This window comes from Ranitomeya variabilis, chromosome 5 (assembly GCF_051348905.1).
Source record: "Ranitomeya variabilis isolate aRanVar5 chromosome 5, aRanVar5.hap1, whole genome shotgun sequence".
NCBI classification, from domain to species: domain Eukaryota; kingdom Metazoa; phylum Chordata; class Amphibia; order Anura; family Dendrobatidae; genus Ranitomeya; species Ranitomeya variabilis.
The window spans coordinates 229990441-230005085 of NC_135236.1; the positions used below are offsets into that span (position 1 = coordinate 229990441).

Below are 14645 nucleotides of genomic sequence, written 5' to 3' on the forward strand. Positions count from 1 at the left end.
CCTGATTTTGCTGGAAGCTCTAGGGGGCTGGTATTCTCCCCCCGGGCCGTTAGACGGTTCGGGGGTTCTTGAATATCCAGCGTGGAAATTTTGATAGGGTTTTTGCTGACCATATAAGTCATCTTACTATATTCTGCTATTAGTCAGTGGGCCTCTCTTTGCTAAATACCTAGTTCATTCTTACGTTTGTCTTTTCTTCTTACCTCACCGTTATTATTTGTTGGGGGCTTGTATCCAACTTTTGGGGTCTTTTCTCTGGAGGCAAGAAAGGTCTATCTTTTCCCTTCTAGGGTTAGTTAGTTCTCCGGCTGGCGCGAGACGTCTAGAACCAACGTAGGCACGTTCCCCGGCTGCTGCTATTTGTGGTGCTAGGATTAGATATACGGTCAGCCCAGTTACCACTGCCCTATGAGCTGGTTTTTTATGTTTGCAGACTTAGTATTTATTTCTGAGACCCTCTGCCATTGGGGTCATAACAGGCTAGCCAGCGACTTTACACAGAAAACTTATCTTTTAATCCTTCCGATATTCAGGTTTGGTGGCTCGGAGTTCGAGGTTTGAAATGGTTTTGTTTGGTTGCTCAGGTTAAAAAATGGCTATTTAAATACCCTTCTCCCGATTTAATAATTTTTCATGTCTCTGGCAACGATCTCGGAAAAATCAGGACTCTTGATCTTTTATCAGCCATGAGATCGGATATTATTGGTATTAGGCAGATGTTGCCTTACACTTCTTTTGTTTTTTCCGAGATTATCCCCAGACTCTTATGGCATAATAATCGTTTTTCTTTCCTTGAGAAGATTCGGAAAAGAGTGAACAGATCTATGGAGAAGTTTTTCCCTTTGATTTCGGGATTCTCTTTTAGGCATTCTGATTTGGAAGGCTTTTTACCAGGCATTTACAGGTCTGATCTAGTCCATTTATCAGATATTGGTTTGGACATTTTTAACCTCGACTTACAGTCGATTATAGAAAAATGGCTGTGTAGTTGTGGGGGGGCCATGTCTCGTTGAGCCTTGGCCTGGTGGGAAAATCACCCATGTATGGGTGGATTGGTTTACTGGTGAAGTATGGAAATTTGGTTTTAAGTGATGAGTTATTTATTGGTATTTATTTAACTTATGTAACCCTGAATAAACTACACGGCCATTTTTATCCACATTAAAAGTGTTTCATGTCTTCTTTGTATGAATGGGTTTTGTGAGGCCATGAATGGAGCTGCGGTCAGAAATCCCACCTGCCGCTGCATTTTAAAATAGTGATAAAAGTGTCCTGTCAGGGATAAAAATTCCCCATTCTTCCGATTGGTGCAGTTTCTAATGGTTGGACTGAAGCGATCACCTATCCTGTGGAGCCCATGGATCAGTGATAACTTGTTTTAACCAAAAACCCCATTAATGTAAACTACCATAATTATACATCCCAGTTATTGGGGCACACGGTAGATGTGCAGCAGCCGCTGGTGTTTTACAGCCGATGCTCCACTATAATGACAGATATTTGCATATAGCTGTAGGGTGGGCCCCTAGAGTCCATTCCTCTGGTGGGCCCCAGACACCCCAGTCCAACGCTGACTGTCACCCCCTCCAGCCGTTATAAACTAAAAGAGCCACCTTGTGCAGCAGTAATGCTGCATTCTAACAAGGTGGCTCTTTTAGTTTTAGGTGCATGTATTACCAAAATAAAGCGTTATATATTTTCGCCAAAATACCTGTCTTTATCCAGGGAGGCGGGTCCTCACCCACTGCTTGTAACGCTACATTGCCGTCACTCAAATCTTCAGTCTGCAAGCCTGGCTGTGATGTCAGATGGCCAGAGCTCACTGCGCCTGCACCAAACAGCGATACACAGCGCAGGCGCCGGATTTCATGGGTAAACAGCGCTGAGGGGGCGCTGCCCGGCGTTGAATGACGGCAAGGGGGGGGGGGCGCCAAACTCGGGAACAGCCCCAGACGGCAAAAGCTCTAGCTACGCCAGTGGATTGATTGATTGCATATTGAATGCAATGCAATGTTTGACATACACAGGTGAAAGCAAGGCCAGGCAAGGCACACAAAATGTTGCAACTGGTCAAGAGAAATCGAGCAAAATGCTACATTTGGCATGAGAAATGTGCTTCTTTGACCCTGAAATAAATTCACATAAAGGGTTAAAAGACAACTTGCGCTGATTTCAATTCAATCTGTTTTTAGAAACCGGATCAGAGAAGGAGTGCACTGTTCCTGGAGATACTGCAATAAAGGGTCAATGCGTGGAGTGGACAGAGCAAGCTCCATTTCCAGCTCCCTGGGCTAAAAATCCATTTAATATATGGACCCCAAATAGGGGACCAGAAATGGTTTGCCACTTCTGACGCACCTAGGCCTAAAACTGGCACCCATTGTGGAGACAGAGCAAAAGAGTGCCGCTGGGAAGACATTTCCAGAAACTCTGGGATGCATTCTCAATGACAGTTCTGCTGTGTGTGTGTTCAAGCTGTGCACAACGCCTTTTGAATCTGCATAACTCCGCCTACTTTGACCACACCCTCCATCCCCATTGTGACTGCACATGAATGTTCCGTGCTAAGATTCTATCTACTGCAGGCAGTGCACCTGGTTGCTCAAAAGCATTAGAATACTCACACAGGTGTAGATGGACAAGACAAGCAGATTCAAGATCAGCACAGGCACCATTTTTACTTATTTATTTTTTTTTTTTAAATGCATATAATATGCCGCATTGAAAAGTCGGTGGTCCACAAGAGGGAGACAATGTTTCACAAAAGAATTCATGCGGTCACAAATGCGGTATGTATGGCAGAACTACTCATTGGATACTTCAATTGAAACGCCGCCAATAGTGGCATTCCGATACCGCAAGTATCGGGTATCGGCCAATACTTGCGGTATCAGAATTCCGATACCGAGTTCAGATATTTTTGTGATATCGGAAATCGGAATCGGAAGTTCCCAGTGTATGGTTCCCAGGGTCTGGAGGAGAGGAGACTCTCCTTCAGGCCCTGGGATCCATATTAATGTAAAAAATAAAGAATTAAAATAATAAATATTGATATACTCACCCGTCCGGCGGCCCCTGGACCTTACCGCTGTTAACCGGCAGCCTCCGTTCCTAAGAATGAGGAGTTTAGGACCTGCGATGACGTAGCGGCTTGTGATTGGTCGCGTGAGCGGTCACATGAACGGTCACGCGACCAATCACAAGCCGCGACGTCAGCCGCAACATCATCGAAGGTCCTAAACTCCTCATTCTTAGGAACGGAGGCTGCCAATTAACAGCGGTAAGGTCCAGGGGCCGCCGGACGGGTGAGTATATCCATATTTATTATTTTAATTCTTTATTTTTTACATTAATATGGATCCCAGGGCCTGAAGGAGAGTTTCCTCTCCTTCAGACCCTGGGAACCATCCAGGATACCTTCCGATACTTGAGTCCCATTGACTTGTATTGGTATCGGGTATCGGTATCGGCGATATCCGATATTTTTCGGGTATCGGCCGATACTATCCGATACCGATACTTTCAAGTATCGGAAGGTATCGCTCAACACTAGCCACCAAGTACTGACAGCAGGGGCCTAATTTTGTAGATGGCTGTTATGATCTGGTGGCATAAGAGTAGCATGAGACGTACTCTGGAGAAGGTGGTACCTGTACTGACCGCAGACCCTGATTTAGCATTTTGCTCGATTTCTCTTGACCAGTTGCAACATTTTGTGTGCCTTGCCTGGCCTTGCTTTCACCTATGTATGTCAAACATTGCATTGCATTCAATATGCAATCAATCAATCATTCAATCAATTTGTCTTTACTGGTTGCTGCAACAGGTGTATAAAGATGTAGGCCTGTATTAGGCCTTTGTAAGAGTGTTGCAAATATACTGTGCCATCTGTTGTGAATTCTGCTCTTGGGCTCCCTCCGGTGGTTGTAAGTGGTAGCGCTGCTGTCTCTGAATCACAGCATTTATCAGGTGTGTTCACTCTTTGCAATTTTGACTGGGCTATTTAGTCTTGCTTCACCCTTTAGTCAGTGCCAGTTGTCCATTGTTCCTGGAGGATTCACATCCCTGCCTGGTCTCTTCTGCTTTGCAATTCATTTCAACAAAGATAAGTTCTGGCCTTGATTTTGCTGTCCACATGCTGTGGCCTTATTGTTCAGTTTTTTTCTATGTTTTGTCTTGTCCAGCTTGGTCTGTATAAGGATTTGTTTAGCCAAGCTGGTATCTCTGGAGATGCAGATATACCCTCCATATCTTTAGTTAGCTGTGGAGATTTTTGTATTTTCTGTGGTGGATATTTTCTAGTGTTTTAATACTGACCGCATAGTACTCTGTCCTATCCTTTCTATTTAGCTAGAAGTGGCCTCCTTTGCTAAATTCTCATTTCAGTCTGTGTATGTTTTTTCCCTCTCCTCTCACAGTCAATATTTGTGGGGGGCTGTCTTTCCTTTGGGAAATTTTCTCTGAGGCAAGATAGTTTTCCCTTTTCTATCTCTAGGGGTAATTAGTCCTCCGGCTGTGTCGAGATGTCCAGGGAGCGCTAGGTACATTCCACGGCTACTTCTAGTTGCGGTGTTAAGTTCAGGGTCTGCGGTCAGTACAGGTACCACCTTCTCCAGAGTACGTCTCATGCTACTCTTAGGCCACCAGATCATAACAGTACAACTGGCCAACAATGAGTTAACCGCATCTCAGAAGAAGGGAAGGAAAGTGCTGAGCCATTTTTTTTTTCTGTAGTCTGTTGTGTTTTGTTTTTTTCTTCCCTCTTTACCTCTGGGTGGCTCAGGAGTTCGGCGCTGGTATGGATGTTCAGGGATTGGCTTCTCGTATGGATGAACTTGCTGCCAGAGTACAGGGTATTTCTGATTATATCGTTCAGACTCCGGTTTTAGAGCCTAGAATTCCAACTCCTGATTTGTTTTTTGGGGATAGGTCCAAATTTCTGAGCTTTAAAAATAACTGTAAACTGTTTTTTGCTTTGAAACCCCGTTCCTCTGGTGATCCCATCCAGCAGGTTAAAATTGTTATATCTCTGCTGCGTGGTGACCTCCAGGATTGGGCATTTGCCCTGGAACCTGGGAATCCGGCGTTGTTTAATGTAGACACCTTTTTTCAGGCGCTTGGGTTATTGTATGACGAACCTAATTCAGTGGATCATGCTGAGAAGACCTTGTTGGCCCTGTCTCAGGGTCAAGAAGCGGCAGAATCATATTGCCAGAAGTTTAGAAAATGGTCTGTACTGACTAAATGGAATGAGGATGCCTTGGCGGCAATCTTCAGAAAGGGTCTTTCTGAATCCGTTAAAGATGTTATGGTGGGGTTCCCCACGCCTGCTGGTCTGAGTGATTCTATGTCTCTGGTCATTCAGATTGATCGGCGCTTGCGCGAGCGCAGAGTTGTACACACTATGGCATTGTCTTCCGAGCGGAGTCCTGAGCCTATGCAGTGTGATAGGATTGTGTCTAGAGCTGAACGACAAGGATTCAGATGTCAGAATAGGTTGTGTTTTTACTGCGACGATTCTGCTCATGTTATTTCTGATTGCCCTAAGCGTACCAAGAGAATCGCTAGTTCTGTTACCATCAGTACTGTACAACCTAAATTTCTGTTATCTGTGACCCTGATCTGCTCATTATCGTCATTTTCTGTCATGGCATTTGTGGATTCAGGCGCCGCTCTAAACTTAATGGACTTAGAATTTGCCAGGCATTGTGGTTTCCCCTTGCAGCCTTTGCAGAGTCCTATTCCTTTGAGGGGTATTGATGCTACTCCGTTGGCTAAAAATAAACCTCAATTTTGGACACAGCTGACCATGTGCATGGCGCCAGCCCATCAGGAAGATTGTCGTTTTCTGGTGTTGCATAATTTGCATGATGCTATTGTGCTGGGTTTCCCATGGTTACAGGTGCATAATCCGGTATTAGATTGGAAATCTATGTCTGTGACTAGTTGGGGTTGTCAGGTGGTTCATGGTGACGTTCCTTTGATGTCAATTGCCTCCTCCCCCTCTTCTGAAGTTCCTGAGTTTTTGTCAGATTTCCAGGATGTATTCAATGAGCCCAAGTCCAGTTCCCTTCCGCCGCATAGGGACTGTGATTGTGCTATTGACTTGATTCCAGGCTGTAAGTTCCCTAAGGGCCGACTTTTCAACCTGTCTGTGCCAGAACATACCGCCATGCGGAGCTATGTTAAGGAGTCCTTGGAGAAGGGGCATATTCGGCCATCTTCTTCACCATTGGGAGCAGGTTTTTTTTTTTGTTGCCAAAAAAGATGGCTCCTTGAGACCCTGTATTGATTATTGCCTCTTGAATAAGATCACGGTCAAATTCCAATACCCTTTGCCTTTGCTTTCTGATCTGTTTGCTAGGATTAAGGGGGCTAGTTGGTTTACTAAGATTGACCTTCGAGGGGCATATAATCTTGTTCGTATTAAGCAGGGTGACGAATGGAAAACTGCGTTTAATACGCCCGAAGGCCATTTTGAATACCTTGTGATGCCATTCGGACTCTCTAATGCTCCATCTGTGTTTCAGTCTTTCATGCATGATATTATTTCGGAATTATCTTGATAAATTCATGATTGTATATTTGGATGATATTTTGATTTTTTCAGATGATTGAGGGGTTTTACTTATTTATTTATTTTTTTAAATGCATATAATACGCCGCATTGAAAAGTCGGTGGTCCACAAGAGGGAGACAATGTTTCACAAAAGAATTCATGCGGTCACAAATGCGGTATGTATGGCAGAACTACTCATTGGATACTTCAATTGAAACACCGCGAAGTACTGACAGCAGAGGCCTAATTTTGTAGATGGCACAGTATATTTGCAACACTGTTACAAAGGCCTAATACAGGCCTACATCTCAACACACCTGTTGCAGCAACCAGTAAAGACAAATTGATTGAATGATTGATTGATTGCATATTGAATGCAATGCAATGTTTGACATACATAGGTGAAAGCAAGGCCAGGCAAGGCACACAAAATGTTGCAACTGGTCAAGAGAGATCGAGCAAAATGCTACATTTGGCATGAGAAATGTGCTTCTTTGACCCTGAAATAAATTCACATAAAGGGTTAAAAGTAGTGTTGAGCATTCCAATACCGCAAGTATCGGGTATCGGCAGATATTTGCGGTATCGGAATTCCGATACCGAGATCTGATATTTGCCGCATATCGGATACCGGAATCGGAAGTTCCCACAATTCAAACTGCACGAATTCAGCCAATGAGGAATGATTACAAGTGTGGGCACATCCTGTTCAGCATGGTGGGCATGTAACTACTGGCAAGTCTGTGATTGGCTGCTGAAATGATGTCATGATGCACTATAAAAAACGCTGCCGCCATTTCTGGCTCACTCTGCTGTGAATTCAGTTAGGCACAGGACACTGTGTTCTGACTGAGGGCCAGTTGAGATAGCGATTTGCTTCTTTGTGCTTTTCCCAGGCTAATTTAGCAACCGCTGTGTGTTCACCTTGCTTTTGCCTTGCAGCGCTGTTTTCACAGCGACCTGCAAGGGCTCTGTGTGTGTGTGTGTGTGAGTGCAGCCCACTCTGTAGTCTGTGTGCAGCCATAGCCGGTTGTATTCAGCTCAGGGTGATTAACTGTCTCATACTGTTCTATCCATTGTCCTTTTTTGCAAATAGTGCAGCCCGCTGCACATTTTTTCAAATAATTCCTATTAGTGGCTTTCCACCCGTATCCAGCTAAATTGTGGAAAAACACTACATAGGATAACGTAGAGGAGGTTTTTTGGGCCTTGCAGCGCCGTTTACCGCTGTCTGCACGGTCTCCATGTGAGTGCAGCTCGCCCTGTAGTCTGTGTGCAGCCACAGCCGGTTGTATCCAGCTCAGGGTGGTTAACTGTCTCATACTGTTCTATCCATTGTCCTTTTTTGCAAATAGTGCAGCCCGCTGCACATTTTTTCAAATAATTCCTATTAGTGGCTTTCCACCCGTATCCAGCTAAATTGTGGAAAAACACTACATAGGATAATGTAGAGGAGGTTTTTTGGGCCTTGCAGCGCCGTTTACGGCTGTCTGCACGGTCTCCGTGTGAGTGCAGCTCGCCCTGTAGTCTGTGTGCAGCCACAGCCGGTTGTATACAGCTCAGGGTGGTTAACTGTCTCATTTGTTCTATCCATTGTCCTTTTTTGCAAATAGTGCAGCCCGCTGCACATTTTTTCAAATAATTCCTATTAGTGGCTTTCCACCCGTATCCAGCTAAATTGTGGAAAAACACTACATAGGATAACGTAGAGGAGGTTTTTGGGGCCTTGCAGCGCCGTTTACGGCTGTCTGCACGGTCTCCGTGTGAGTGCAGCTCGCCCTGTAGTCTGTGTGCAGCCACAGCCGGTTGTATCCAGCTCAGGGTGGTTAACTGTCTCATTTGTTCTATCCATTGTCCTTTTTTGCAAATAGTGCAGCCCACTGCACATTTTTTCAAATAATTCCTATTAGTGGCTTTCCACCCGTATCCAGCTAAATTGTGGAAAAACACTACATAGGATAACGTAGAGGAGGTTTTTTGGGCCTTGCAGCGCCGTTTACAGCTGTCTGCACGGTCTCCGTGTGAGTGCAGCTCGCCCTGTAGTCAGTTCAGCCCCCCAAAAAATAAATAAATAATAAAGTTCACCAAACACACCTCTTTACAGTTGTGTAAGCCACATTAGCTCATATTAAAGTCTAGTCCACACTTTAGAAAATTAGTGTTTCTTATACCTGTTGGTAGCTGATCAGGAATAAGCACACTAAGCCCTTAGTACTTTTCTGCTTATCTTTATCAGTCAACCAAGATGAAGAAGGCAGGGAGTAAGGCACGTGGGCGTGGGCGCGGAGCAGGGAGAGGACGTGGGGATTCTGTGCCTGCTGCGGGCGCCGGTGACTCATCATCACCCAGTTTCAGCAGGGAACAGTCCTTCATGCGCAGCTTTGTCGGAGAGCGCCGTACACTGCTGCTGCGTGAAGACCAAATTGAAGCCGTTGTCGGATGGATGGCAGCTAACGCATCGACTTCAATTAGTGCCACATCCTCTCAGGCACAGAGCACTGGAGAGCACCCATCTGTCTCTTCACCACCTGCCAAATTGCCCAGGCAGTCAGAGAGCCCAGGACAGGAGCCGTCTCTCCTTCTGTTCTCTGAATCTCTTGACTTGGAAACAGGGGGCCAGCCAAGCAGCATTGGAGAAATGGAAGAAGAGGCAGTGTGTAGTGATGCCCAACAGCTTTTTCTCTCTGAGTCTGAAGAGGCGGGTGGGCCAGTGCCTCCGGTCATCACAACCCAGTACGCATCCGCTGATGACACTCAGGTGCCACTTTCTGGTGCGTGCTGTGCTGCTGAGACTACCTAGGAGGAGAAGTTGGTGGCAGAGGGTAGTGTAGATGATGAGGTCTTTGACCCATCATGGCGTGAGGGACGGGAAGGTGCTGGGAGCAGCTCAGATGAAGAGATTCCCCGAACGGGCCAAAGAGGGAGAGGGAGGGGGAAGACTGCGGAGCCTGTAGCCTCCACTTCGGCACCCGTTAGGAGCATGCCTCTTCCAACAGCCAAAAAGGGCGCTCCCAAGACTTGCAGTGCCTGGTCCTTTTTTGACACAGTTGCAGATGACATTTGCTTTGTCAAATGCAAGGTGTGTCATCAGAAAATCAAAAGAGGGAGAAATGTCAGCAACCTCAATACCTCAAATATGTGGAAACATGTGCGGACCAGGCACGCGGTGGAGTTACAAAAACACACTGAAGACGTAGGCCAACCAACAGCGGCAGCTACCACCTCTTCAGCTCGTGTTGCCTCTTCCTCCAGCTCACACACAGCTGGTTCGGCTTCCTCCCAGGATCGCCATGGAAGAACCTCTGGCACTGTTGTCCAGAGACCCACTGTAATTCCACCCGCAGCACCACGTTCCCAGTCATCCTCACACTCCCAGCCCAGTCTACAGCCATCGGTAGTACAGGCATGGGAGAAAAGGCGGCCATTCTCGGCAAACCACCCACGAGCACAGGCTCTGAATGCAGGCATTGCCAAACTTCTGTCATTGGAAATGCTGTCATTCAGGCTGGTGGAGACTGACAGCTTCCGTGACTTGATGGCATTGGCAGTCTGACAGTACAATGTGCCCAGCCGCTTTTATTTCAGCAGGCAAGCCATCCCTGCCCTGCACAAGCATGTGGAGGGACACATAAAACACGCGCTACTGAACGCCGTCAGTAGCAAGGTCCACCTCACCACCGATGCGTGGACCAGTCACCATGGACAGGGGTGATACCTTTCCCTCACTGCCCATTAGGTTAATGTTGTTGAGCTGGGTACAGATCGTGCGAGTGGCGCAGGATGTGTCCTGCCCACTCCAAGGGTTGCAGGAATCCAGTCTGTACGCATTGACTCCTCCTCATACACAAGTTCCTCAGAATCATCGCTGCAGGAGCCGTCACAGTCCACCTCCACATGGACCCGTGAACGTTTACCTGTTACGACCGACATGAGCACAGCCGTGGCCAAACGTCAACAGGCCGTCTTGAAATTAATTTCTTTGGGGAATCGAAGCCACACAGCGCAGGAGCTCTGGAATGCCATCAAGCAGGAGAGCGATGTGTGGTTTGTGCCAGCGAATCTCCAGCCAGGCATGGTAGTGTGTGACAATGGCCGAAATCTGGTGGCAGCTCTGGGCCTCGGCAACCTCACTCACATCCCATGTCTGGCACATGTGCTCAACTTGGTCATGCAGAGTTTTCCGGATCTTGATGCACTGCTGCACAAGGTCCGCCTAGAGTGTGCTCACTTGCGGCGTTCCAGCACGGCAAGATCGCGCATTGCAGCTCTGCAGCGCCGATTCCGCCTTCCGGAACATTGCATCATATGTGACCTACCTACCAGGTGGAATTCCACGTTACATATGTTGGAGCGGTTGTGTGAGCAGCAGCAAGCAGTAATGGAGTACCAGCTGCATCAGGCGCAAAGAAGTCGCACTCCGCGCCGTTCAGACTTCACAACCACAGAGTGGGCCACTATGAAGGACGTCTGCCAGGTTTTGCGTCCCTTCGATTATTCCACACGGATGGCGAGTGCAGATGATGCACTAGTCAGCATGACTGTCCCCCTTATCTGCCTGCTTCAACAAACACTGCAAGCGCTAAGGGATGATGTTGTGGAAGAGGTGGAGGATGAGGACTCACCATTTCCATCAGCTTCTGGACAGTCAGCGCCATGTGGTTCCTCACAAACGCGTAGGCATGGGACACTTTGTGAGGAGGATGAGGAGGAGTCAATGGAGGAGGAAGACATCCGTCCAGAGGAGGGAGTTACACAATTGTCTAGTAGTCAGTGTGTACAGCGTGGGTGGGGTGATGAAGAGCGGGCAGAGCGCACGCCTCAAGCAGGGGACAGCGTTTCTTGGCCAGTTGGCAGTCTGCAGCATATGGTTGATTACATGCTGCAGTGCCTGAGAAACGACCGGCGCATCGCCCACATTCTCAACATGGCTGATTATTGGGTGTACACCCTCCTCGATCCTCGCTACCGGGACAACGTACAAAGCCTCATCACACCATTGAACCGGGAGCATAACATGCGGGAGTACCAAGACACACTGGTGAATTCCATCATCTTCTCCAGTCCAACTGAGAGAAGTGCTGCTAGTGCTTTACAAAGCAGCTCAGTGCGTCCAGGCAGTGGAGGAGGCTCTGCACAAAGAGGGAGCAGAAGCAGTGCCTCTGCCCAAGGCAAGACCAGTATGGCCCAACTGTGGCACAGTTTTGTGTGCCCGCCACAAATGTCTACACCATCACAGGCGGCTCCAGTCAGCAGGAGGCAACGGTTCCGTCAGATGGTGACAGACTACATGTCTTGCCCTCTTACTGTACTCCCAGACGGCTCTTTACCTTTCAAGTTTTGAGTCTCTAAGCTGGATACATGGCCAGAGCTAAGCCAGTATGCATTGGAGGTGCTGGCTTGCCCTGCGGCTAGTGTATTATCGGAACGCGTCTTTAGTGCTGCAGGTGGTGTACTAGCAGACCGTCGCATGCGACTATCCTCCGATAACATTGACCGGCTTACTTTCCTGAAAATGAACCAGCCCTGGATCTCGCAGGAATTTGCCACTCCTCTTCCTGATTAAATAATTTGGTGACTGTCTACAGTATCCAGGTCTCCTGTTGTGTTCATCTTTCTACCACCTGAACTGTAATTCCTGGGCTCCAATACCGCCAGTTGAGGCTCAGAAGTGCCGTCTGCACAGTCAAAACATACGACCCAGTGTTATTGGGTGTCAGTAACGTCAGCTGATCCCCAGCTGTGTAGCCGGCAATGTGTCCTGCGACCGCCATGCTGACACAACAACTGAAATTGAAGGTGTCACGATGGTATGAAATATCATATAAGTTTAGTTCTCTTGCTAGCATGCTGTGGGCTAAGCCCCCCTTCTTGGAGTGATTCAGCAACAGCTTGGAGCTGCAAATTCCTGACTTTCAGCTCACATCCCCCTCTCCAAGGTATTTACGACCGGCATTTCCTGTAGTGGAAAGTGACCAGCTTTAACTGGATGAGAAACTTCCAGAATCATGAAAGTCCTTTGTTCTGTTTTTGTAAGATATTAGGCAAATCATTTAAGATGGGAACACAAAAATATATATTCATCGCGTCGCTGCAGCATGCCCAATAGCCAGTACATAGCAGGCAGCCTTTCTGGCGACTAATTACCCTAGGTGCAGTACCTAATCTGACCTGACAATAAGGGGGGCGCCAGAGAGCTGCAAGGGTTTAAGTGGTACTGTAAGCGGGATATACACAAATCCCTGCAGTTCATGGTATATGGAAGAGCAGTGGGATACCTAAAATAAGCCCCTGCTGTAAACTAAGAGGTCAATAGCCTTGTGTATGTGTTTTTTGTCACATTGTGGCAGTGGAGGGATAACTAAGATAAGCCCCCCCTGCACATGTGATAGCCGTCTGTTGGTCTAAAGTCACCCCAATCCGTGACATATTGGTGGCAGTGGTCAGGAATCCCTGGGGATTTTGTGACAAACTGCTGGCCGCGGTTAAGGGATCCTGACAATTGGTGGCAAGGTGGTGGGATATTAGAGCATTAGTGATTTGGTTTGAGCAATCATTCCTCTCACTAAAAACTTGCAGAAAGTTCTTGCGAGGACTCTGCGCAAATAAGTTTGGAGAACGAACTCAGTGTTTATTAGTTGTGAGACAATTGTGTACTGGTAATTATCCCCTCCCTTTCTCTTCGTTTTTCTATCCTATCTTTTATTTGGCAACCATGGCTGCGATAGGAGAAGCCTGGTACACCCAGCAGAAGAGGGACACTGTTATGGACTGGTAATTTAGGAGCGACATGCGACTAGCTCTGAGCAGGTGGTAACTATACAGACCGCAGTTCCTGATCTTAACACAACACTAGCAGTAGCCGTGGGATGTTCCTGTCACTCCCTGGACACCTCATCACAGCCGGAGAACTAGCTACCCCTAAAGGTAGAAATAGGAAAGCTATCTTGCCTCAGAGAAAATCCCCAAAGGATAGGACAGCCCCCCCACAAATAATGACTGTGAGAGGAGAAGGAAATGACATACGTAGTATGAAACAAGATTTAGCAAAGGAGGCCACTTCTAGCTAGATAGATAGTACAGGAAAGAACACTGTGCGGTCAGTAATAAAAACTAGAAAAAGTCCACCGCAGAGATATGCAAAAATCTCCACACCTGACTAAAGGTGTGGAGGGCAAAATCTGCAGCCCAGAGCTTCCAGCTTAGCTGAATAGATCCATACTGATAAGCTGGACAAATGAGCAAAACATAAAATGTGCTGAACAATAAAGTCCACAACAAGTGGACTGCAAAAGGACAAGCAAGGACTTATCTTTGCTGAACTAGACCGAGTGTCAGGGAAATCCAAAAGAGCAGTGACTCCAAGCAGGAATTGAGGGATAACGCCAGACTAAAATAGCCGAGCCAGAAAGACGATCAGTGGAAGCAGCTGCTGATGCTAAATCCAAGAAGCAGCTATACCACTCAAAACCACAGGAGGGAGCCCAAGAGCAGAATTCACAAAAGTGCTACTTACAACCACCAGAGGGAGCCCAAGAGCGGAATTCACAACAGTACCCCCCCCTTGAGGAGGGGTCACCGAACCCTCACCAGAGCCCCCAGGCCGATCAGGACGAGCCAAGTGAAAAGCACGAACCAAATCGGCAGCATGGACATCGGAGGCAACCACCCAAGAATTATCCTCCTGGCCATAACCCTTCCACTTGACAAGATACTGAAGCCTCCGCCTCGAAAAACGAGAATCCAAAATTTTCTCGACCACATATTCCAACTCCCCCTCAACCAACACCGGGGCAGGAGAATCAACAGAGGGAACAACGGGTACCACATATCTCCGCAACAAAGATCTATGGAAAACATTGTGGATGGAAAAAGAGGCTGGAAGGGCCAAACGAAAAGACACTGGATTGATAATCTCAGAAATCTTATAAGGACCAATAAACCGAGCCTTGAACTTAGGGGAAGAAACCTTCATAGGAACATGACGAGAAGATAACCAGACTAAATCCCCCACACGAAGCCGAGGACTAACACACCGACGGCGGTTAGTAAAACGCTGAGCCTTTTCCTGAGACAACGTCAAATTGTC

General features: G+C 47.2%; 1 pseudogene; it reads right to left on the minus strand.

Annotated features, from left to right (window-relative positions):
- Nucleotides 1–2206: 2206 nt before the first annotated feature.
- LOC143777401 (U2 spliceosomal RNA) lies at nucleotides 2207–2337 on the minus strand (annotated as a pseudogene).
- Between the last annotated feature and the right edge of the window lie 12308 nt (nucleotides 2338–14645).